The following is a 25,434-nucleotide window of genomic DNA, read 5'->3' on the forward strand; positions in this document are numbered from 1 at the left end:
GCTAGTTTGGAGGAATGTTATTATCCTCTCCATCTATGTTCAATTATTCCTAGTGACATGTTTGAACTCGTAATGAGAATATTATTATAATGGATTCAAGACTTGTTGTTTATTGACATTCTACCTTGAAGGTAATTTTGTAAGAAAAATAAAAAAAGTTGTCGACTCTAATACGAACACAAACACTCAATCTCTAATTACATGGTTAAGTAAGATATATAACATGCATTTGAAATCAACTATATGTGTGGGAGAATCATAATTACTTCTAATTTCTAAGATTTAAGGACTTGGGCATGGCCATTTTTCTAAATGCTAATTTTTTTTAAGTCTTGACATGTTTGAATTTCACTATCTAACTTTCAGCTCTATAAGACTTATGCTCTCTCTTGATTTTAACCCTATTTCCATAACAAGGTAGCTATAGAATCCATTATTGTAACCAACTTATAAAATTCACCATCAAAATGTACTTGAAACAAACAAATTACAATTATCAAATGAATACAATATACCTTTGTGTTCATCATTAAAGAAGATTGTAAAATAATCTTCAATCATTTTCATTAAGGTTTAACACAAAAAAAACTAGCATAGACATATTAACTTGAATTCTAGTTTCAAGCAATGTCAATCCCAAAAGTTGCAACAACTCAATATACAAGGTTAACTACCTAAGTATGTTTCCAAACAACTTGTCAAACATGGGTTCATGTTTGTTATAAGATATACCATATTATCATCAAGCATACAAAATGGATCAACATCCATTTTCATCCATCTTCTAAATGAAAACCATTTATATGAGCTAAGGAAGAACCATTTAGGGTCTAGGCCATCATAGGGCATGATTTTTTATTCTACAGATGTGCATTTGTCATTAGTAAGGTGTGTGTATTCCTCCTTACTGTGCAAACATGCAATCCCATGCACTCAACATGCATTTTCAACTCAAAGAATTCTTTTCCTCAACACCTTGTTTTCATGTAATTTCATAAGGTCAATATCCAATTACCAACACAAGGCATGCATTTTTCTTCATAGGGCACGCATTTTTTCATTATTCCGTGTTTTCATGCATTTTACCCTTTTTTGTGTGCAATTTTCACTATGGAGTGTGTGTAATTTATCTCAAGGATTGGATGTTTAATAAGCTTATATATTCTTTATACCATCATATTGATTTCACCACTGGGCATGCATTTCCTTCAAAGTAGCATACATTTTAATATTTTAACAATTTGACATCTTTATGTTATAAAGCAGTTTTAAGCCTTTATGCACAAAGCCTTTTATCCTTTATGTACAAAGCCTTATGGTCTTCGAAGACAATGCGAGCAATTCTTTTACTCAGAGGTTCCAGGTAAAGAGAGTTGGCCATACATTGTTATATATGATCCAAGAGGAAGTCATGTAAAGTATAATGTATCAAAAGAGAATGGTATTCAAGAATAAGATGATCCAAAGGAATGGGTCGATGTGTTAAATGAAGAATTCAAAAAAGTTGAGTTAGATGTAGATGACAATGTTCTCAATGACAATATCGATGATGCAATTACTAGAAATGACACTAATAGCCAATCCTTTCGACGTCAATTCTAAACTATATGATATTGTCGTGGAGTCAGATGAAGAAGAAGATCAATGGTATTGAATTGTTGAAGTATAGATGGTATGAGTTTATATATTTTCTATGATTTATTCTCTTTAGAGTATTTTCTTATGTGAATTAATTATGTGTTGTTTAGTTTTATGCCATTTTGTATGTATCATCTGTTAGCTAGAAGTCATTGACCTTGATTTTTCTCATAACCCACCAACCTATAACCTCCTAACCCATATTAAGCATGTGCTAATTGATTTGAACCATCAGCAAACATTGATAACCTAGTACAAATTTTTAACCCTTCACCCATTAATCTTGGTAGCTTTCTAACCCTTCACCCTCATCCACCACATGAACCATGTGTTTGCTCCAAAAGCACTACCTTGGCCCTAAATTGAATCTTTGAGGTGAAAGTGTCATATGTTAGCCATTGTAAGGTCTACCATATTTGTTTGTGACTTTGGATGTTGTTTAGGGTTAGGGTTTGGGAGTTAAGGATTGAGGGGTTAAGGGGTTTGGGGGGTTATATATAATAATATAACACAAATTCTAAAAAAATTAAAATATAAAATATATTACAAACAAATAACAAATTAAAAACATTTCAAACATAAAAAACACTCTTACACCAGAACCCTTGCCTAATAAACCCACTCCCAAACCTGTTGACCTATGCATTAATCAAAGCCACCCATCAATAAGGAGAGTGTGCTTTGAGGAGAAACCCACTAAAATTTGTATTGTATCGACCCCACCTATTAGTAGTGAGAGTGTGCAAAGGAGGAGCCCAATGAGTTTTGCATTGGATTAATTCCACCTACTAGTAAAGAGAGTGTGCATAGGAGCATAACTGTACAAATAAAGAACACCCCACCTAGTTGTCCAAGGAGGGATCGATCCCTCCTACCAATGAGGGGAGTGTGCATATGAGCACACTAGCCCAAAGAGAGAATTCCCCACTTACTTATACAAGGAGGGATCAAACCCATAATGTATGTGGTATATCTTCTGCACAATCCCTTGCCATCTTGCTCAATTTTCTAGGTAGACAATTCTATCTCAATTGTATGTTTTGAGACTAGAAAATGTGAGAACATTCATAGATAAACTTCAATTGAAAATTTATTTGGGGATAAAGGTAATATATACATGTTGCTTTGGGGTTACATGCATTAAATAATATGTATTGTTATATATATTTTTGAAATGATTTATAGTGACTTGGGGCTAGGTTATGCTACACATGTATAAGTGGATATGGAAAATAATCATTTCCAATTTTTACTTGTAAACTAGTTGAACAAGCATGTAAGCAATTGGAATCCATGGTGGAATGATATTTTTGTAAACAAGTACTATATTAGTTATATGTTTGGATTGAGAATAAAGGAGGCTAATTATACAATTAGGGTTTCTATTGTAGTATAAAAACCCTAATCCAATTTTTTCGATAGCATGTGCTTTATATGTTTATTTTTTTATTTTTTTTAGAAGTATACTTGGATTATACTTGTAGATCATATTTAATTTACTAGATGAATGATACCACAAGTTGAATATTGTGGTTGTGAAGTGGTTTTTTATATGAACATGCCCAATAGGATATTTATGCATATGGGACAATCTCATTTATGGTCTTTATGACCTCTAATTTAAAGGCGTCTTTTGGATACAATTTTCACTTTTTCAACCCATTTTGATTTTTCATCAATTATTATGTCCTTGCCATTTTTTACGTAGCTTGAGTTTGTTGTAAATATTCAAGGGCTTGTACTATATACCTATCCATATAGATATTAGGCCTAATCCCATTATGGTTCAACTACAACTTTTGGCCTTGATGCATATGTATACAAAACAATATTTTTTTTGCATATGATAGTCACCAATAACATAGTTATCAACCTGTTGTGTTTTGGCCCATAGCCACAAGTTTTCCATTGCGATAGTGTTTTTAAACCATTTCCCATTTTAGATATTCATCCAAACCCTAGGATTACATAAGGACCTATTGGTAGAGGATATCACGTGCCAAGAAATATCGACATACACATACATGCAATTTTAACTCCCACCTTTGTACTATTTGTATTGCTTACATGTAATAGTGTTTTCAGCTCTGATTGTTACCAATAACATAATTACCAACTTATTTACTTTTGGCCTATAACCTCAAGTTTTTTAGTGTGCTAGAGTTTTTGTTACATTTTCCATTAGAGTTATTTAGCCAGCTACTGGGGTTATAAGAGGATCTATTGGTATAGGAGATCATGTGCAAAGAAATATCAACATATACATACATATGAGTAAGTTTAACTTCTACCATTTTGCTCTTGCTATTGTTTACATGTAATGATCATTCACCTATGATTGTTACTAATAACATAGTTATCAACCTATTGTATTTTGGCCCATAGCTACAAATTTTCCATCATGTTAGAGATTTTGGTAAATTTCCCATTGTATTTGTTCATCCAATTACTGGGGTTATAGGCGGATCTATTGGTACAGGAGATCATGTGCTAAGAAATATCAACATAGTAAGTCTATCTTCTACCTTTGGGCCTTGCTATTGCCTACATGTAATAAAGCCTCACTTATGGATAAATAAATAAGGGTATCATTTGCTTCTAAAGGAGCTCCAGTAAGTTCCTCTATGCATGTACTTATTGTAGGGATACAATTGCCTCATGCACAATTGGTTTCTTTGAACATACATTGAGCAATGTTTTCAAACAAAAAATTGGCCCAATCATCAAATACTCATTGATTTAAGGTTTTCCACTTTAAGGCTTTAATTTGTGTTGCCATAGTGGTTTATTATTGTTGGTTGTGCTAACAAGTCAAAGGTATTTTTCTTGCTAACATGAAAACCTATTTAACAAAACAATTAGTTTAAGAAACAGAAAGGAAATCAAACTAAACTAATCTCTATTGGAGAAGAAACAAAAACTATTCCTAGAATAATCCAAGACATAGGTAGATTTGACTGCAAAATATTGGCCTAGAAATTAGCTTCCTAGAAGTAAGCATGGAATGAAAGTAATTCTTACAATAGATTTAAATTCCCTTGAATACAAAATTTCCCAACCCCTTGTCCATGGGGTACAACACACACACCCATAAAGTATTACAAAAAAAATTCCCATGCCCCTTGAATCTGGAAGGTCTAATTAGGAAATTGAATTTGATGCTCAGATCTAACATGTACCTTTTTAGGAACAACCTTGACCAGCTAAAGTTGGATAATATGTTGCATGTGCTGGCCACATGGCATCCTTCGCATGCTAGGATCAATTACATATCTTAGTTGTGGGAGTGATGAGTCTAATGTATCGTTGAGTCATATTTTGTCATGCTAATGAAAAGTGAACTTTGGTATATGTTTGTGACCTTGTTGAAGTGTGTCCATCAATGAACTCTTTCACTACTAGTATTAGGTTCTTTTGTGTGCACTACTACCTCTTCATAATTGTATTCTACCTCATTTTATTTTTCTTTCCCAATTTTGTATTTTTTTCTTGGCTCTTAAGACTACAAATTTTTCCTGTTGGCATAATTTTGAGTTTCTTTATTTGTATGAGCTATTGAATGGTAGGAATTAGAGCTTAAACTTGCATAAATAGCAAGAATAGGGAATGAGTTAAGCTATGGAAACTGGGATGCTGATTCTATTGGATGCCAATGTGGCTTTGGCTGATGATTGCTTTGAAATCCTTGAAGCTTATGTTGGCATTGTAGTGTTGGCATTGATGCAAATAGGGTCATGGTGCTACTTTTTATATGCCTTATGTCAACCTGATGATGTTAGTAGTCCTCTTGATGTGTGATGAATGTTTGTCTTGATGGTATTGTTGGTTGGCATTGATGTCAACATGGTTATGACATGACCTAGTGCAGGAGATGCATCTATAGGTGTTTGATGATTTGATGTTGCTGCTATAGGTGGTTGGATTGTTGCTACAGGTGTTGCATATGCTTCTACATGTGTTGGAAGAATTGGAGATATTGCTACATGTGTTTTAGGTGACTCTACTAGTGTTGGAAGCAGTTGGATGACTTGATGTTGCTGTTGCAGGTGTTGGAGATGCTGCTACATGTAGAAATGTTGCTACATGTGCTCGAGGTGTTTGGACAGGTTGTCATTGTTGCTTGAGGAGTTGGATTTGTTGGTCTTGATGAGGAATTTGGTAGACTAGGGACTACATATCACTAACTTGTTGCAAAGGTTCTTGGCCTATGTCATTAGTTGCAGACTTGTCACATAGGATTGGAGGTGTGTTTAGGAGTTGATGAAGGTGTCCAAGAAGTTTGGTAGAGTTCTGAGTTGAGTTGAGTAAATTTTCCTTATGCTCTGCCCCAATCACTCCTAGGAAGTCTTATGCATGCGACTAAGACGTTCTGAGCTGGGAAGTAGGCTTGTGTGTGAGTTTATTCGAAATTAGCTAGTGTTGTGCCTGTGCCTGAGGCTTAAAATAAGTTTTTCTCTAGATTTCTCACACATTTCAGATAATTTTTGTATTGTGGCAATGTTCTTGATAAAAAAAATTCAGTGTATGGTCAGAAAAGGTAATGGAGCTTCTATAAGTTGGTTAAACTTGAGAATATCCATCAAGTAGTGGAGAGAGTGGCTTGATCAATTCAATGAGCTTAATCGAGATTAAATCAAGCGTATGAACAAAGTTTGTAGAACTCAGTAGTTATGGGTAATTATTGAGTTGAGCACCTCAGTTCATCCAGATATTGGAGGAAGCTCAATGATAGTATGGTTTATTCTATTGATGTGTTGAGTGAGTGAGAGATTAGAGGATGTGTGCGAGCTGTGTGAGGGTTGTGTGATGCACATTTTATTTAGAGTAGGTGTTGCAATATTTAGCTGAAGTATGTTTCAACCAGTATTTTGTGCATCAAGTGAGGAGGTGATTAAAGTTTTATTGTAGGAGTATTTGGAGATTGTTTTCTCATAACATATTATCTAGTTTATTGTTTGTGTGTAGCATTCATTTGAGAGAAGTTTTACTTGTCGCGGAGAGGGTTTTAGCTGATGTGTTGGTTAGATTATTTTATGCAGTGTTTGGTAAGATGGTGATGCAATTTTTGGATTTGATTGTCTGCCTTGAAGATATGTTGCTTTGGTTTTCATGTTGAGCAGTTCTCGATTCCAGTATGAAAATGTATGAAACAAGAACCACATAGAGGAGTGGAGTTGGAGGACTTCGGTGAAATTAATATAAGTGACACATTTTCTCAGTCCAATGATAGTTAGATAGTTAAGAAGAAACTACATGAGGCTCGTTGGTCGTGGTAGCTTCCAGCAGATCAAAGTTTGTAGAGTTGTTTGATAGTTCAGAAGTAACCGAGCAAGGATCATTGGTCGTGGTGGCTTCAAGTGGACGGTAGTATGTAGATCCACATGAGAAAGAGATCTCCATTTTATAGTGGCCAATGGAATCTCTATGTAAAGAATTTTCTTAGCATAATAAAATGTATTGAGAAGCATAATAGCAAAAAGGGTGGTTTTTTTCCTGGAGAAGGGTTTTCCACCCGAAATATTTGTGTCTTTTGTGTTGAATACTTGCATGATTTTACTTGTGTGTGATTCTCTATTCATTGCTTATGTGTATCAGTTTGTGCATGGTTTAAAAGAATAATAATTTGGAGAAATTTTATAAGTTCCTTCACTACTGATCCACCCCCCGTCTTAGTAACGATCTAGTTTCCAACAATTGGTATCAAAGAGAGGCTCTCGGTTGCAAATTGATCGCTAGAGAGTGGATCTTGGAGTTTTTGGCATATTTTTGCAAATTTTTCAAAATGTATTGACAAGGAATTTCAATGCTTCATGAAGGTGAATTTTCAACTTGGAGGATGAAATTGGATTCATATTTTCTATCTCTTGATGAAAATATTTTTCTATGAGTAGAGTATGGAGTTAAAGATGATTTTAATGATAAAGCTAAATAAATTATTTTGCATGGAATTTCAAGATCTAATAAGTTGTATGTGAAGCATTGTGAGAACATAAAACAAATGTTGGACAGGTTGTAGAATTTGTATTATGGAGGAAAATTGCAAATTTAAGAAATGAAGAACCATGCAAATGGTTCTACTCTTATTGCAGTGACAAATCAAGCTTCCTCACAGGAAGAAGATGAAATCCTTAGTGATAGAAATGATGGATCTAGCATCAATAAAGAGGAACAATAAGAAGAGATCGGTAGAAAATATGATGAAAAATCCAAGATAATGGCCCTAGAAGCGAATATCAAAACACTCATAGTTGAAAATAAAGATCAACGAATGTTGCTGCAATTTTTTGATGAAAAAGAGTGTGCCTTCAAAGAATAATTTTCAGATATGAAAACTCAATTGGAGGAAGGAAGAAAAATTTAAAATGGAATGAGGAAGAAATATAAGGAGCTAGAGGATGAGTGCCAAAAATTGAAGGTTGAAGCAATTTTTGCAATAAAATAATTAGAGAGGTTTAGATCTAGCGCTCAAGTATCTATAAGCAAATTAGAAATTTTTGGAGAAATAAGTAGCAATGAGAAAAATGAGAATCGATAACCATACAAGGAGCAGAAGAATAAGAGAAGGAAGCCAAAGAAGAAGAATATAATTGGAAAATGTTACAAATGTGGAATACGTGGACATATAACAACAATTTGCAATAATGAAGAGATCAAACCCTCTCACCAAAAGGAGCAGCAAAAGGAGATGAAACCTCAAGCAAGCATGCAAAGAAGATCTTCATATATCAGGTTTAATAGTCCATTTTATGGCTATTGTTTCTCATGCAATGATTTTGGCCATAGAGCTATTGATTGCAGGGCACATGCAAGGAATATAAATTAGATCAACAAAAGATATCAGCCTATTCCTCTATTCCTTGGTCACATAAGATGTTTTGTGTGTGACAATATTTGCCATAAGGCCAAGGATTGAAAGTTTCCCATGTGTTATAGGAGATCCAACTAGAGAGAGGAGAATATGCAAGGTAACTGCACAAGAAGAATAAGGATCAACATATGAAAGTTTGGAGGAGAAAAGAGCAATAAAGAACTCCCATAAAAAACTGAGGCTCACGTGGTCTTAGGGGGAGCATATGGTTGCATCATGAGTTGCATGTATTTCTTGGACGTGAAACCATATATGGAAGAGTACATGAAGATAAATTTGCATATTGAGAGATGCATGTGTTCAGGGGGAGTTCATGAGGTTTGAAGTGCATTTTCATTTATGATCTATTTCTTTCTAGTTTGATTATAGTTGGATCAACTATATTGTTACTAATGGTTTTTGGAGCAACTACATGTTGAGATGTTTTTTATGATCTCGGAGGTATGACAACCACATGCTTGTTTTATGTGGATGGCCAAGGTGTGATAGAGGATCACACATTTGGGGGCGCATTGTTGCTTCCTAATAGAGTTTCAAATTATTGGGACTATGCTCATCAATGGAAGAGTTTTGTTATGCTTACTTGACATGAGCGTGTTGCAGGAAAGGAGTTTTATTGTTGTTTCATATAGCTGCAAAATCATATGTTTTGCATGACATAGTTGGTATATTGATGATGATCATATTGCTAGATCATATTTTTGTCATGTGTTGTCATGCATGTGTAGTTGCCATGGAATATCATATGATGTGTTAGAATTGGCTCATCTAGAGTATGCACTTTATTGCTCATGTTTTTTATTCTAGACGTATCATGTTTTAGCTGATATGTGTTTGGATGGATGCGTCATGATGTTGTTGTTTCATGGAGAGAGAATATGGTGATGCCTATGATGTGTTGGATATTCATATGGTTGAGTCATGTTGATTTATATTGCTTCTTATACATGGAGAGAATACATTATTGCACATGTTTATGGACCAAGATACTGATGGGTTGATTTATGCTGTTGATGCTAATGTATAGTGATGATTTGCTTTTTGTGCCTTATTGTTGATATGTTGTTCACCTATGTTGAGGAGATGATGAGTTTTTGTTGCTGATGGTGTTATATTGCTAAAGTTTATACTGTTGTTGATGCATAGTTTCGTGTTGATGTTTCTTGGATACAATGCATATTGATTCATATGTTGCTAGTAACGTTGTTGTTGCTTGTTCATTTACTGCCTAGGGATTATTTTGATGCTACTATATTGATGAGCCTCATGGATGCTTTGTGATGATAATGGTGTATTTTCTGCTACTTCTATGACATATATCTATGATGCTTCTATCATATGATTTAGCTTCTTTTATCAATTGATTTTGTTGCTGATGCACTTGTGGATCAACAAGGTGGATGCTAGTGGCTATCATGATTTTGTTGCAGGATATGCATTATTGAGATGGTGATGGCCGAGGTGTTAAGTGGCCATGCACTAGCATATGTTGTTATAGTTCTTCTATTGTTACTGCTAAACATTGAGAGATTATATCATTGCTCATGGAGAGATTGTATTTGTTGCACATGCCATATATTGCATTTATAGGGTGTTGTTGTATGGAGAATACATCTTTCATGGAGGCCATGTATTTCAAGTTATACCATTTGTTGGTATCCAAGTGTGACTGGTACTATTCAACCCTTTCCTACATTAAATGTCAATCTAGGATCTACTGATTATTACTAGGCTAACGCACAATGTATATGCAGGAACAATTCTACAGCCCAAAATTGGTCAAGGATTCATTAACAAATGATAAACAACTATAACAAAAAATGGAAATGACAACAATAATTAACTTATAACAACAATTTGATTCACAACTTTTACATCAAACCATTCCAGTGAAAAGAAGAAATACATTCGTGAAAAATAAAAATAAGCACACACTATCTTAGCAGCACCTAATCAGGAGAGTGGGGCCAAATCCTTGATCAAGGTTATGATGAACTCATGAACTCAGAAAAAAGATCAGAAATCTATAAATTTCATTAATATAAAGTCATTGTTACAAAGCTCAACTCTCTCATATGCCAACCCCCTGTTTCAAACTCTCTATCCTCTCTTATACAAAACAATTCTTAAGATTAAGGTAACAATTGCCTGTGATTACACAATGGATGTAATAAGCCAAAACTGAACACAAAAGATAGAAAGAGTAAGTCTGGACCAGTTTCTTCGTTATAGTTGTTGTTTAACAATAGTCCTGCTAGTTCGGTGATTAAACTTAGCCATTTGACTTGGAAATCTGCACATAAGATAAAGTTTAGAAAGTTCTTTTGGTAATAATCTCCTAGACCATGCTTCAATGACTAATTAATTCACAAAGACATGATTAGAGGTGTACCTACGTGATTTAGGATATGAAATAACTAAGTTAGGAGCACAAATGTGAAGGAAAATAAGATAAAAGGGTAAGTAAAAACATGCAAATTTAGCTCCCAACATCTGTCCCCAACTGGTCTTTCTGCATGTCCTCATGCAACTTGTCACCTTCACATGTCTAGGTTAGATCGGCTATGATCAGCATGCAACTGAGAAAGATCGTATTTCTCAGCCATATCTGTCCCTCGGGGTTTGTATCCATCTGTCCATAGGACATCTTTCCACCAATCAGGGTTTACATTGTATGCGAGAGTGTATTGATTTGCTGGTAATCAACAGATGGGAAGTTGAAATCTCAAACCCATCCAACGGACCCCTCGAGTATGGATGCATGCAATATAACATGGCATTATTTCCAGTGCTAGGGCATAGTTAGGGGCCCCGAAAGGTTTCCGCATTCTGACAACTGATGATGACAACAACCATCTCCTCTGACAGCTATCACGAGCCTCGTCTTGGAAAACAACCAGCTATGTTGTGCATAACCTGGTGCACCACCTTTGAGTCACCAACATTTGTTCTTAATTCCCCTCAATCCCTAAGAAGGTAGTATTATTATTATAAATAGTGTTGGACTGACAATGCTCTCTTCGAATAAAAAGAGGCCTAGGAGATTGATTTTCTTTGAATGTATTAGAGGCCTTCTTCCACTTGACTTGATTGATGGTGTAGGACGTAAAAGATCTCAGTTGAATATCCCCTACATAGGGAACTGGGTTGAATGCTTGGTCATTCCCCAAGAAATAATCATGCATATACAGTTCACACATTAAATGTTGGTTCAAGACATCATGAAGTCTCATAATACGAAGAAACTATATAGGGTCTTCGATCTCATGGTTGATCTCGTGACGAATACTTTCTAGGAAAAAGAGAAGGTATTGTTCATGAAGAAACAAAGCATAACTGTGAGCAGGGGGTCGACAAGCCATTACCTATTGTGTTAAGGTAACATTTCTTCCTTATCGGCTTTTAGCATTTGCACCTTCTCTTCCAGTTGCTCAACCTTCTTTTGTTGTTTTCCTTGTTTTTGCCTCTCCCTATCCACCTGGTCTACATAACCAGTGATGATTTCTGCAGCCTGGCTGCGAAATCTGTTTACTTCTTCCTAATGATCTTTCACAACAATTGTTCCCCGTTGAAGACAAATAGCCGCAGCCTGCCACTTCTGAATCATAGCAGTCAAAAATAATTCTCGAGCCTCCAATAAGTCGCTTATAGGTTCGGTTTGCATCATAGCAGAAATAGTGGGATTGTTTCTAATCTGAGCTGCTGAGGGAGCAACTCCAATCTTAAGTATTGAAATTTTTCTCTTGTATCTTCTTGCTCCTCTTTGTAAGCGCAACACCCTTTTCCTCAATCTCAGATTGTCTATTTTTAATTGCACAAATCATTGAACTAAGACTGATACCTTTCCTTAAGGGGATGTATCCTTCCTGCACAATGTTCAATGAATTTTTGCTTGAAAAGGACCTCCTCTACTAATGTTGTTGCTGGTGTAGGGCCTGGTGGATAATCAACACATGTGTCGACCATCTCCACCTTCACTCTCACTTCTTTTGTTTGCTTATTAACTCGAGTGGTGTCCCCTTCATTTCCTTCCAGAATTACTACGATCGAGGGTTCAACATACTCAACTTGTTTTTCCCCCGCTTTTTCTTCCATATGTTCCAGAACTGTCTCTAGCTCTGATGGTTCAGTTTTAGTAGGCATTGTGTTTCTCTGTAATTCTTGAGCCGTCTCGGCAACCTGCGGAATACCACCCTCAACATTTTTATCCTGTGCTTGCTCCTTCACCTGATCATCCACTATTTGTTCAAATGTTAACTCAAACCCTTATGAGGTGGAGTCAACATGAATGTCTTCCTCTAGTGGGCCTGCAAGGTTGGCATCCATCACCACTTCTTCAATCCGTTCTCTGGTCAGTACTGGTTTTGTGTAGCAACGATAACTCCCATATTTCCAAATTGTTCCGTTTGTGCAACAACGAGTGTCAGAACTTGAGTAATCGCCTCAACTAATGCATCGAATCTTGTCCCAATAGATTTTAAAATCGGCGGATTGACTTTTTCCTCCTTCGAGTGCCAAGGAGTCTGAGATTTCCTTGCCCCTCTTGGTAGAGTTACAGGGAGGGGAGAATGAAGAACATCTTCTCCCATTTCCGTCTGGAATGTGCTTTCTGAATCATGCCCCTCAACCCCTACATTTGTTGTTTGAGCCAAGTTCCCCTGTGGTTCTTGAAGAACAATGTCAATTGTAGGTTCTTTTTCTTTTACCAATTCCAGGGTTTCTTCTGTTAGTGGTGTTGGTTCTTGTGTGGCAGCACCACTTACAATTTCTGCTTCGGACCCCAAGTTTTCTTGGATAGGTGGTGCAAGTTCTTGTGTAGTAACACCACCTATACTTTATTCTTTAGACCTCAAATTCGTTTGTTCAAGTGGTTCTGGTGTAGGGAAAATGTTAAGAACTACCCTAAAGTTATATGTATAATAAATGGGCTAATCCCCATGATAATAGGAAAAATGGGAGGCGATTTTATCAATAATATAATATGTATATATAATTTTTTTGGCGAATCTCTCACCAAATTATATTATCTTGTACAGTGATGGAGAATCTTTCGCTGACTTATAAAATCTTGTAAGATCTTGGCAAATTTTTTACTGAATAATAAAACATTGTGAAGTCTTGGCGAATGTTTTGTTAAAGTATGAAACCAAATATGATAATAAGAAAACATATTCATTAAACTGTAATATACTAACATACATGTTTTGAAAAAGAAACATAATTTTCTCTTCCTACAAACAATGTTCCAAGTTTCAGTGGCCATGTTTGTCAAGGTTCTTACAATACACTCTTTCATATCCTTCTATTAGTTTTGATAATATTCCACAAAAAAGTTCTTGTAGGTGTTGATATTGACAACGAGTTCTGTCAAGGTAGGATAGATTAATCTTTGCTCTACAACTTTTGTCAAGCTACCACCTTTTTCAAGTTATCAAATTTCTTTCTTATTCCATAGACTCCAATTGCGAGATAAAAAAAAAACACATCAAGTTTGTTTACCCCAACACGCCAATAAGTAGCAAGCCCCAACTATATATATAAGAAAGTATTAGGTATCCCAAGGGCTTGAAAGGGATCTAATTGAAAGAAGTGACCATTGTGAGAATCCTTCCAATCAATATATGAATATATAAATGTATATTTATTATTATTTTAATTGGAAATCTTCAATTAAATAATAAAATTTAATTACGTCTCTCCCAATCTAAATTGTTTATTAGCATAATTCACTACCCTCATAGGTCTCGCATTTTTTAACAGCGTTGTAACATGTAGATTAATTTCCTTTTTGGTGAACAATCTCCACCTTTTAGGAAAATATGGTGTAGTGGCTCCAACCCCTACAGATCATTAGGACAAACTAAGAATAGCACATAATATGAAAGGTTGCACAAACCAACTTATTTTTCAAACAATTAATCCAACATCAGTACCTAAACTTTTTCATGAAGATATCATATTGAGAATGTTTGAAAAATGGTGAGAAATCTTCTGGGAGGGTGATGTGGAAAGAGTGGTAAGGTTTCATTGTTTTGATTTTTTTTTGTTAAATTAGAAAAAGTTAAAAACCAATATTAATGGAGATATTGGTATTTTTTATTAAATTTTGTGAAGTGACTAAATGTAGCTTTAACCATTCACCTTAAGATGTTTTTACAATATAATTTCCTAAGTCTATTTAATATCTTCATTATCATAAAAACCAACCTATATCCATCTTAACTCCACATCTACCACTCTTAGGGGGATGAAATCTATTTATCCCTCTGAGCACTTGGTAGACTTAGAATTAAGATGGATCTAAGATGATAGAATTTCCTCTTTAAATAGTCTATGGTCACATGAATACCATGGTATTACCATGGGTTATCATAAACCTAGAGCTTAAAAATTACAATTAGTAATTTATAAAAATTAATAAAATTAATAATTGATTTTTATTTTATTTTTTATTTTAACCAAGTTAAAATGTTTAACATACATTAAATTACAACATCCATTTTTACTCTTGATCCACCAAGCCCCGAGAGAGATCAAATATTTTTTTCACTCTATGCTAGTTTGCATATCCCGATATTTGATCCACCAAACCCCGAGAGGGATCAAATATTTTTTCACTCTATACTAGTTTGCATATCACGATATTTGATACCTCTCGGGGCTTAGTAGATCCAGAGTAAAGATAGATCTATGCTGGTTTAATTCCCCCATTATAAATAGGCTACATTCCACGTGAATACCATGAGTCAATACCATGTGCCATTTTTATTTTTATTAATACTAATATTAGGGTTAATAATGTTTTTTTTTGCATGGTATTAATAATAATCTAGCCCATGGTATTTGGCCCATAGTATTTTGCCTATAGGTTTCACCTAAATATAACGCATTTTTTGAGTGTTCGTAAATATAAGGTGACTTATGGAGTAAATATAAAAAAATGTTTTATTTGGTTACCATACTTCTTGTTTATTTATATTTTTATTAATTTACCGTACCTCTTTTACAAATATGGTATTTGGCCCATAGGATTCACATAAATAAAACCTCTTTTTTGAGCCTTCATAAATAGAAAGAGGGTTATGGACTAAATATAAAAAGCGGTTGTATTTATTTACCATACATCTAGTTTATTTATATTTTTATTTATTTACCATACCTTTTGAGTAAGTATAAAAAGAGGTTTTATTTATTTACCATATCTTCACTTTATTTATATTTTTATTTGTTTACACCCTTGCATGTATATAAGGTGACTTATGGAGTAAATATAAAAAATGTTTTATTTATTTACCATACCTCTCATTTATTTATATTTTTATTAATTTACCATACCTCTTTTATAAATATGGTATTTGGCCCATAGGATTCACTTAAATAAAACCTATTCTTGAAAATTACCGCGAATGGAAGGTTGTAACTCCTAATTTCAAGGGCTAAGTTTACCTTTTTTACCCTCTCCCTTAAAATAAGGTAGGCTATTTGAGGTGATTTGTAAAAATGTACTATGATACAAAATATTCGCCCACTAAAAATTTAAAACCCCTTAATTTCGCCAAAGGGCTACATTCGCCCCTAAAATTTTCCATGTTCTCATGGCAGTCCTTCTCGAGAATTGTCAGTTGATGCTGAAGCAGCATCAAACATGTCCTCAATTTCCATCCTTTCCACTTCTATCGAGCCAACAGGCGATGTTGCCTCTTGTGGAACAACATCGACTATGGCATCTCCCATTTCAATTGAGCCAACAGGCGATGTTGGTTCTTGTTGAGCAACATCGGCTGTAAAATCTCCCATTTTGACTGAGCCAACAGGCGGTGATGGTTCTTATGGAGCAACATCAGCTATAACATCTTCCATTTCGACTGAGCCGATAGGCGATGCTGGTTCTTGTGGAGAAGAATTGGTTGTAACATCTTCCATTTCAATTAAGCCAACTGGTGATGCTGGTTCTTGTGGAGCAACATCGGCTATGGCGTCTTCCATTCCGGTTGAGACTTCATCATCCTCCTCGCCTGTAGGTTGATGCCCTCCAGTTCTTCTTCTGACAATTCAATAAATTGTGACCAAGGTATAGGAGTTCGAGCTAGCACTTGAATTACCAATAGCCGAACCAACCCATGATTCGTGAGGATTGCTAATACTTGTCAAGAGCGGCGAGTAGATTGCGCCATCAGTTGAAGACTTTTCCATAGCAAGAAATGCATATCTAGTGAATGGATTTTCACATGCTGGAATCAAAGGGATGCCAACAACTTGAAATGATACTTGAGCAACACATTAAAGCACCCTTCACAGATAATGTATCTTAACATGAAGTATGCAACTCCATCCTAGGGATAAGGTAGTGAATTACGATCATATCCCCTTACTTTTGAATTTTTGTTTCTCCGGCTTGTAAAAATACTTCTAGGAACTCCAGCAAGGGAGCCTTCTGTGAAAACCACTTCTTCCCTTCCTGTGGCAGTCCACTAATGATCAAGATGGCTTCCTCTGTGACAGGGATATTGAGACCCCGAACTCTGGAATGATCTCCTTCCAAGTTTAACGCAAATTCAGCTGTAATAGTCTCGTCAAATCCCTGCAATCTCTCAAAGTATCTATCCTAGCCTGCATTTGCAAAGACCTGCCATACATCTGTGTTACTGCAGACCAAAATTGTGCTCTTTGGTTTGTGTCTCACAACCGCTCCACCCATTTTGCTATAGCTCAGTGACAACACTTCAGAGTAGCAGTAAAAATATTAGGAGGGAGTATCGGCAGGTAAATTTTTGCAGAAAGCCATAGGAAAGATGGGAAAAATCCACGACATATTATGGAAATAATGGAGAGCCATTATGGTAATTACTCCATAGGTTTCAAAGGGATTGGTTCATTAACATCCAATATCTATTGATAATTGTGCAGAGTAAGGTGAGGATCGTGGAGTGTATGTATTGGCATGAGATTTTATGATAACATCGAAAAATCATTATTAAAATTGATTACGCCACCATTTTTAAATATAGTTGTACCTCCCCCCAACTGAAAAATGATCGTTCGCGGTCACCTCAAGTCATGTCAAAAGAATTATTAATCAAATCCGCAAAGTCTGGTCGGGGACATACCTAGTGGAGTAACAACCTTGGAGGAGTAACCACATTGATGGTGTAATGACATCAAAGGAGTAACAACATCGGAGGAGTAACAACACCGGGTACTTAGAAAATTTTCTTGCCTCCATAGGATATAAACACCAGTGGTAGTACCTGTAAGAAAACAATTGAGTGGTAACAATATTTATTTATATAGATTATATATTGTTATATGTATATGTATGTGTATATATGTATGTATGTATATATATATATATATATATATATATATATATATATATATATATATATATATCTCAAAGGATGTAGAGGAGGAAGCCTCTGCACTGACAACCTTCAAACCAGATTTATCAGAGATATGTTTGATGAAGGCATCTTTAGAGGCTAAAAAATCATACAGTCTGAGACGATGTCTATTTACAATAAAAGAAGCATGTGTATCATCAATCGTGACAAGTCTGACAGTTCCATTATCAAATACCTCATCAATCTCATAAGGCCCCATCCAACGAGAGTAAAGTTTCCCCTTAAAGTCCTTAAAACAAGAATCATAAAGTAATTCCCAATCCCGTTTATGAAACACCTTATTCTTAATAAATTTATCATACCATTTTATTTGCTACTAAATTGCAGGAGTTCTTTGGACAACCATTAAACGAATTTCATCCAGTTCATTTAGCTATTCTAGCCAGTTTTTTTGGGCTTCTGAAAGGTCCAATCCTACTTCAAGAGTTGTCCTAAGCGTATTAATATCAAATTCTATTGGAAACAATGGAGATTTACCGTAGACAAGCCAAAATGGTGAAAGCCCCATTGTATCCCGCCATGATGTTCTATACGCCCAAAGAGCTCCAAGGAGTTTTTCAGCCCAATCTCGACGATGTCTTGCCACAGTCTTCATGAGAATGTTTTCTAATACCTTGTTCATGCTTTCCACTTGATCGTTCACTTGAGGGTGGTATGGAGATGTTATTCTATGCTCGCTCCCATACTTTTTCCTTAGCCTTGCTATCATATGTGATGTAAATTGTGCTCCTCCATCTGAAACTATCTCTCTAGGGGTGCCATATCGAGAAAAAATGTCTTCGAACCAAAAGTCTGAGACAAACTGTTCTATGGCTTTCACCACAACCCTAGCCTCAACCCACTTCATCAAATAATCTGTGTAGACTAAAATATGAACTTTCTGATGTGAAGACGAATTAAATGGGCCAACAAAATCGATAACCCATTTTTGAAAAGGTTCAAGGACTACTTGAGGTTGTAATAAATTTTGTCTGATCGACAAGGTTGACCCATTCGTTGGCAGCTATCACATCTTTAGAGATAGTGTCTCACATCTCGAAATATGGAGGGCTAATAATATCCCATTTGTAACACCTTATGTCTAGTCTGTTTTTCTACAAATTGTCCCCCATAGGGGTCATCATGAGTAGCCTTCAAGACATCATAGATGTCATCTTATGCGTGTCGGATCTGCTAGTTGATCCCTGTATGAAAAATATATCCTGCTATCTATGAATAACAGGTACTATGACAAATGATCTTCCAATGTTCCCTGTATGACAAAGTCTGAGGTACCTTCCCTGTAGCAAGATAATTAGCAATATCTGCATACCACGAAGTATGAGTAGAAATTGCAAAAAGATATTCATCCAGAAAACTATCTTCTACGGGTGTACCTTCATCATTAGTATCTAATCTAGATAGGAAATCAACAACTACATTATCCTTGCATGGTTTATCTATGATGGTAATGTCAAATTCTTGAAGTAATAATAACCACCTTGTGACACGCCCAGGGGTTATAGGTTTATTCATCAAGTACCTAATTGTTGCATGATCAATATGTACAAGAGTAGGATATCCAGTAATGTAATGCCAAAATTTATTAGCAACATAAATAACAACCAAGAACTTCTTTTTTGTTACCGTATAGTTTAATTCAACAGGTGTCAAATTCTTGCTGACATAATAAACCGCATATGGCTTCTTGTCCCCTTGCTGTCCAAAAAATGCCCTTATTGTTGTTTTAGAGGCATCAATGTGGATGTGAAACAGGAGTTCCCAATTAGGACCTTGCAAGATCAGAGCTAGGCAGATTAGTTCCTTGATTTTTTCAAAATCCTCTTCACACTCATCTATCCACAAGAATTCTGCATCTTTAGCTATCAACTGAAAAAGTGGAAATGTTATTCTAGATTTTTCTTTCTATAAAATGTCTGTAATAGCTAGCGCAACCAATAAAACTATGTACCTACGTTGGTTTATTTGGTACAGGAAAATACAATATTACCTCTACCTTGGCCGCATCAAATTGGATTCCAGTAGTCAAAAGCAAGTGTCCCAACACTATGCCATCTTCTCTGATCATATGACACTTAAATGTACTCAGAGAAACATGCATTTGTATGCATCTATTAAGCCCCTTCTCCAAGTTTTCCAACCCTTCCTCAAATGATCCCCCGTATGGTGTAAAATCATCCATATAAATCTCGACACTATCATCAACTAGATCAATGAAAATCCCTAAATTTCCCTCTGGAAGGTAGCGGGCACATTACAAAGACCAAATGGGAGGACTCGGTATATGAAAGTTCCTGAAGGGCATGTAAAAGTGGTTTTATCCTAATCCTCAGGATCTATTTGGATTTGGTTATACTCGCTAAATGTATCCAATAAGGAAAAAAACTTATTCCCACCTAAGGTGTCAAGGACTTGTTCAATGAAGGGCAAGGGAAAGTGATATTTCAATGTTTCTTTGTTTAGCTCCCTATAGTCCACACAAATATGCCACTTACCATTCTTTTTAGGAACAATAACTAGCAGGGACACCCATTGACTGTCCAAGATAGGGTAAATAAATCCTACATCCAGTAACTTTTGAAGTTCATATTTGACAATGTTTTTTAGGGCGGGGTTCATTCTTCTCTGGGGCTTTCTCACAGGTCGACAGTATTCTTTAATGTATATATGATGAGTGTATAAATTAGTAGGGATACCCTTCATATCTGTATAGTCCCATGCAAATGGTTCATTATGTTCACGAAGGACTTTTAGGAGCTATTCAATCTGGGTTGGTTAAAGATTTGGATTAATATTCAATGTCTTCCTTGGCTCAATTTTTTTAGGGATACTGTGACAGGGTGCAACTACAGGAAATCTTCATCTTCAATTCCTGATTCAATAGTTTCCTGTGGTTCAAGCTCATAACAGATTCTAGAAATTGACGAGTTGTATTAGAAATGACATGGGGGCTACTGATAAAAGTACTAATAGTATCATCTTCCGTTTCATTTTTAAAATGAAGGGCTTGACTAATAGTAAGGACTGGTATGGTTTCCTCAATTTCAGGTTCAGGTCCTTCTAAAGGTAGGCAATTTTTTTTAAATGTTGCCTTATCTTGTGAACTTAGTTTTGTAGGGGGGTAATTGATAAGGTTCTTTGTAGTTCCCCATTAGATATCACCATATTTCCTAACCAAGATATGATATAGGCGTTTGCAGTTGCAACCAAGGTCTTCCTAAAATCAGAGGGTGATCACCAGCTAGGGACAGTGTATGTAATACCAGAAGATCAACGGGATAATGACATGAGTCTACTGAAATGGATACGTCTTCCAATTTTCTTATCGGTCTTACTGTAGACCTGTCTACTAATTCCAAGACAGTAGGAGTTGGTTTTAGATTTCATAGACCTAATGTAAGCATAGTTTCAGACGTGATAACATTAATCGAAGCCCCCAAATCTACCAGCACATTCGGGATGTCAACCCTGTTAATCTACACTGTCAGAATTACATTCCCTGGATCTCCATATTTTACAAGTACAGATTTTCCCAGTATAATGTCTGATAGCTTCCCCATAACATGAATGGTAAGTGGATCCTTTTTTTTCTTTCCAGGTTTCTTGGAACAATATTCTCTAATTGTCTTAGCATAAATAGGCACATCCTTCATAGCTTGGAGTAAGGGAATTTTGACAAACAGATTTTGCAGTTCCCCTAAAAGGTCAAATTTTGGTTGAGGTTCTGTTTTCTTAGGGTTAATCTCTCGGGATAAGGAGGATCAGTTGGGTAGCCGAGAGTAGCACTCGAATGAGGAGGGGGGTGTTTAACAGAATTCTGATTTGACTGATTCCCAACTACTCGAGATTCTGGTTTTGGATCTTCATCACCAATATATTCAATGATAATTGGTGAAGTTTGAGCATTCACTACCTGACTAGATCACAGATTTATCTCATTACATTCTACGGTAAAAATGTTGTATGAAGGAAGGTTGAGAGTGTTAGTCTGCAAAACACCCTTATTATTAGGATTTGGACTAGGTTGGATAGGAAGCTAAGGATAAAAGGGAGGAGTACTGGAGGGAATGTTGGAAGGCAGATGTAACTAGTGTTGTTGCATAGGTTGAGGGATTTGACCAGGAGGAGGAGAAGGCCCTCGTCAATTCTGAGACCATGAAGGGTTTGAAATACACTAAGGGAACCAATACTGCGGAGGCATATATTGATAAAATTAAGGCCATGATGGTGAAAAAGGTACTGACTGAGGGCCCATATTTGGATTGCTAAAATATTGAGAAAGGTCCTAATACATACCTTGACCTGGGCTTGGTGGCCATGGCTGCCATGTTTTCTTGGAGCCCATAAAACATAGTTTCTCTACTCCTTCATTTTTTCCCTCGAACACTGCCTTCAGCCCACGAAGAGACGAACATGAGTTGGTGGAGTGAGCCTGTTCGCATATTGCACAAGTCTCCATAGTATTTAATGGACATTCCTTTAATGGATTTTTCTTCATGCACAGAGGGCAAAAGATGGCCATGGTCCTTTATAACTCCATTTGATTTTGTTTTTCTTGTAATGTGTCCATCTGAGAGGAAAGTGTACTCAAGATGTCGGTCTTCAAGTTATCCAACAAATTTTCGATCTCTGCCTTTGTAATTCCTTCGTTGGATGTTTTGGAGGTCTGAATTCCTTGCTTATTCCTTGCAGCCCCTCATGAAAACTGGATGAATAACTCACAGATCAAGTCAAAATCCTCTTTAGATATATCACTCTTTCGTACTATATTCAAAAGCTCTAGAGAGTCCTCCCTTAGGGCCCAGAGGAAAATAATTTTCAAGATATCCTTATCCAGGTCACTATGGTCGTATGTTTGTAGGGTATATTTGAAATGTTCCACACAATTGTCCATATTCTCATCCTCCTTCTGCATAAAGTTAAAAATTTCTTCCTTTATATGCCAGGAATACCCTCCAATAATCACTCAGAATCTCAATAGGTTCCTTCTGTATAACAATTGATGGTTGTGGTTGCTTAGCAACACTTCCCTGATCACGCGGTGAAGCAAATTCTCCTAAGTTTCCTTCTGCTGCACTTGGGTTGATTTCTTTTTCTGACCCTATACTCACTACTTCCTCTTTTTCTGTTGTTGAAAGGAGTACTTCTATTTTCACTGATACCTTTCTCTCTAATTCTCCTTTTGCCATTGAAAGGGGTGTTCTCACTCCTGAGGGTAGTATTTGTTGTTCAACAGACTGCCCCTCAGACTTCGTGTGAGTCCTCACCCTAACAATGGCTCGTGAAGATGCTTCAGCTTCAACTTTCGTGATGATTTCCTAGATGTAGGTGTTCCTACCTAAATCCTTCCTTCCTCTCCTTAGGGGTCCTCCTCTACCCCTTTTATTCAGATCCCTATTCATGTAATTACAACATTAAAAGTTCTCATAGCTCGGGGCCTGGAGTAGGGTATGAGAGCTTCTCTCCCCTGGGAAAGAGAATCATTTGGAACGGAAAAGAAAACAAAAGAAAAAGTAAAGAAAACCCTAAGCTCAGGGCCTAGAGCAAGGTAATAAAACTTCCTTCCCCAAGGCGAGAGAGTGATTCTTAAGAGAAAAAAAACAACAAAAAACCAATCAAGAAAATTCTAGACTCAAGACCTAGAGCAGGGTAAGAAAGCTTCCCTCCCCAGGATGAGAGAAATATTTTAAGAGCAAAGAAAAAGGAAAACATAATAAGAAAAGAAATCTTAAGCTTAGGGCCTGGAGTAGGGTAAGAAAAATTCCCTCCATAGGGTGAGAAAGTGGCCCTTATGAAATCAATTGAAAGAAAGACATAAAAACAAAAATAATAAAGCTCGGAACCTAGAGCAGAGTAAGATAAATTCTCTCCCCAGGACATGAGATTGATCCAACGACCAACTCCAGCTGTGTTATTGCACCTTTGATAGTCTCCTCGACAACGATGCCAAAATCTTGGTGCCCAAGTGTGAATGAAACTATTCAACCCTTTCCCACATTAAATGTCAATCCGAGATCTACTGGTTATTGCAAGGCTAACACACAATGTATATGCATGAACAATTCTACAACCCAGAATTGGTCAAGGATTCATTAACAAACGATAAACAATTGTAACAAAAAATGGAAATGACAACAATAATTAACTTATAACAACAATTCGATTCACAACATTTACATCAAACCATTACAGCAAAAAGAAGAAATACATTCATGAAAAAGAAAACTAAGCACACACTATCTCAGCAACACTTGATCAAGAGAGTGGGCCCAACTCCCTGATTAGGGTTGTGATGAACTCACAAACTCAGAAAAAGATCAGAAAGCTGTAAATTTCATTAATATAAAGTCACTGTTACAAAGCTCAACTCTCTCATATGCCAACCCCCTGTTTCAAACTCTCTATCCTCTCTTATACAAAATAGTTCCTGAGATTAAGGTAAATGTTGTTTGTGATTACAAAATGGATGTGATAAGCCAAAACTGAATACAAAAGATAGAAAGAGGAATTCTAGATCAGTTTCATCGTTACAGTTGTTGTTTAACAGTAGTGCTACCATCTCGATGATTAAACTTAGCCATTTGACTTGGAAATATGCACATAAGATAAAGTTTAGCAAGCACTTTTGGTAATAATCCCCTAGACCATGCTTCAATGACTAATTAATTCATAAAGACATGATTATAGGTGTACTTGCGTGATTTAGGATATGAAATAACTTAGTTAGGAGTGAAAATGTGAAGGAAAATAGGATAAAAAGGTAAGTAAAATTATGCAAGTTTAGCTCCCAACACCATTGTGTTGGGTTATGCATAGATGAGAGCACACTTATGTGCAGATGTAAAATCCATGTATATTTATTGCTCTATCTTGTTGGTATATTATTCGTGGAGAGAACCATGGTGTCTAGTATGTTTTGTCATTAGCTATGTATGGGTCAAAGGGTGTCCAATTTATGTTTCATTTTGTATATCATTGATGTAGCCCATTACATTGGGTATATGATGTAAACTTGGGTCCATAGTGACATTGGTTGGTGAGAGGAGAGTTTATAGAGGAGTCATATGTGAGTCCTATGTATTTGTCACAACCATGTATTTTCTCCATGAAGCATTGTATATGTATTGTACTTCATTGTATATCATTGCTCAAAGTCAGTTAGAGTCATGGATCATGAGGAGTAGTCTTTTGATCTTGGCAAGGAGGATTTTTGCAATGAGGAGGATGTATTGATACAACAACAAAGAAAGTTTGTTTGCAGCTCCATTACATACTTAGGGGGAGCATGTTTAGTTTGAGTGGGTGCATGGTATTGGTTAGAGACATGTTGGCAGTTGTTTTCCTTGTTTCACATTCTTATCTTGCAGGAGAGACATCCTTGGGTTGCATAAACATGGTGTTGAGTATGACAGGTGGAGAATTTCTCACATCTAGCACATTATTCACATTTTTCTTCAGCGTTGGTATGGCCCTTTTCCATTGATGTCAAAGGGGGAGATATTTTGGATAGTTGGAGATTGGCTTCAC

Source organism: Pinus tabuliformis, chromosome 4_2 (genome assembly GCF_031772625.1).
Source record: "Pinus tabuliformis cultivar Carrire ecotype Pingquan chromosome 4_2, CPIR1, whole genome shotgun sequence".
Classification (NCBI taxonomy): Eukaryota; Viridiplantae; Streptophyta; class Pinopsida; order Pinales; family Pinaceae; genus Pinus; species Pinus tabuliformis.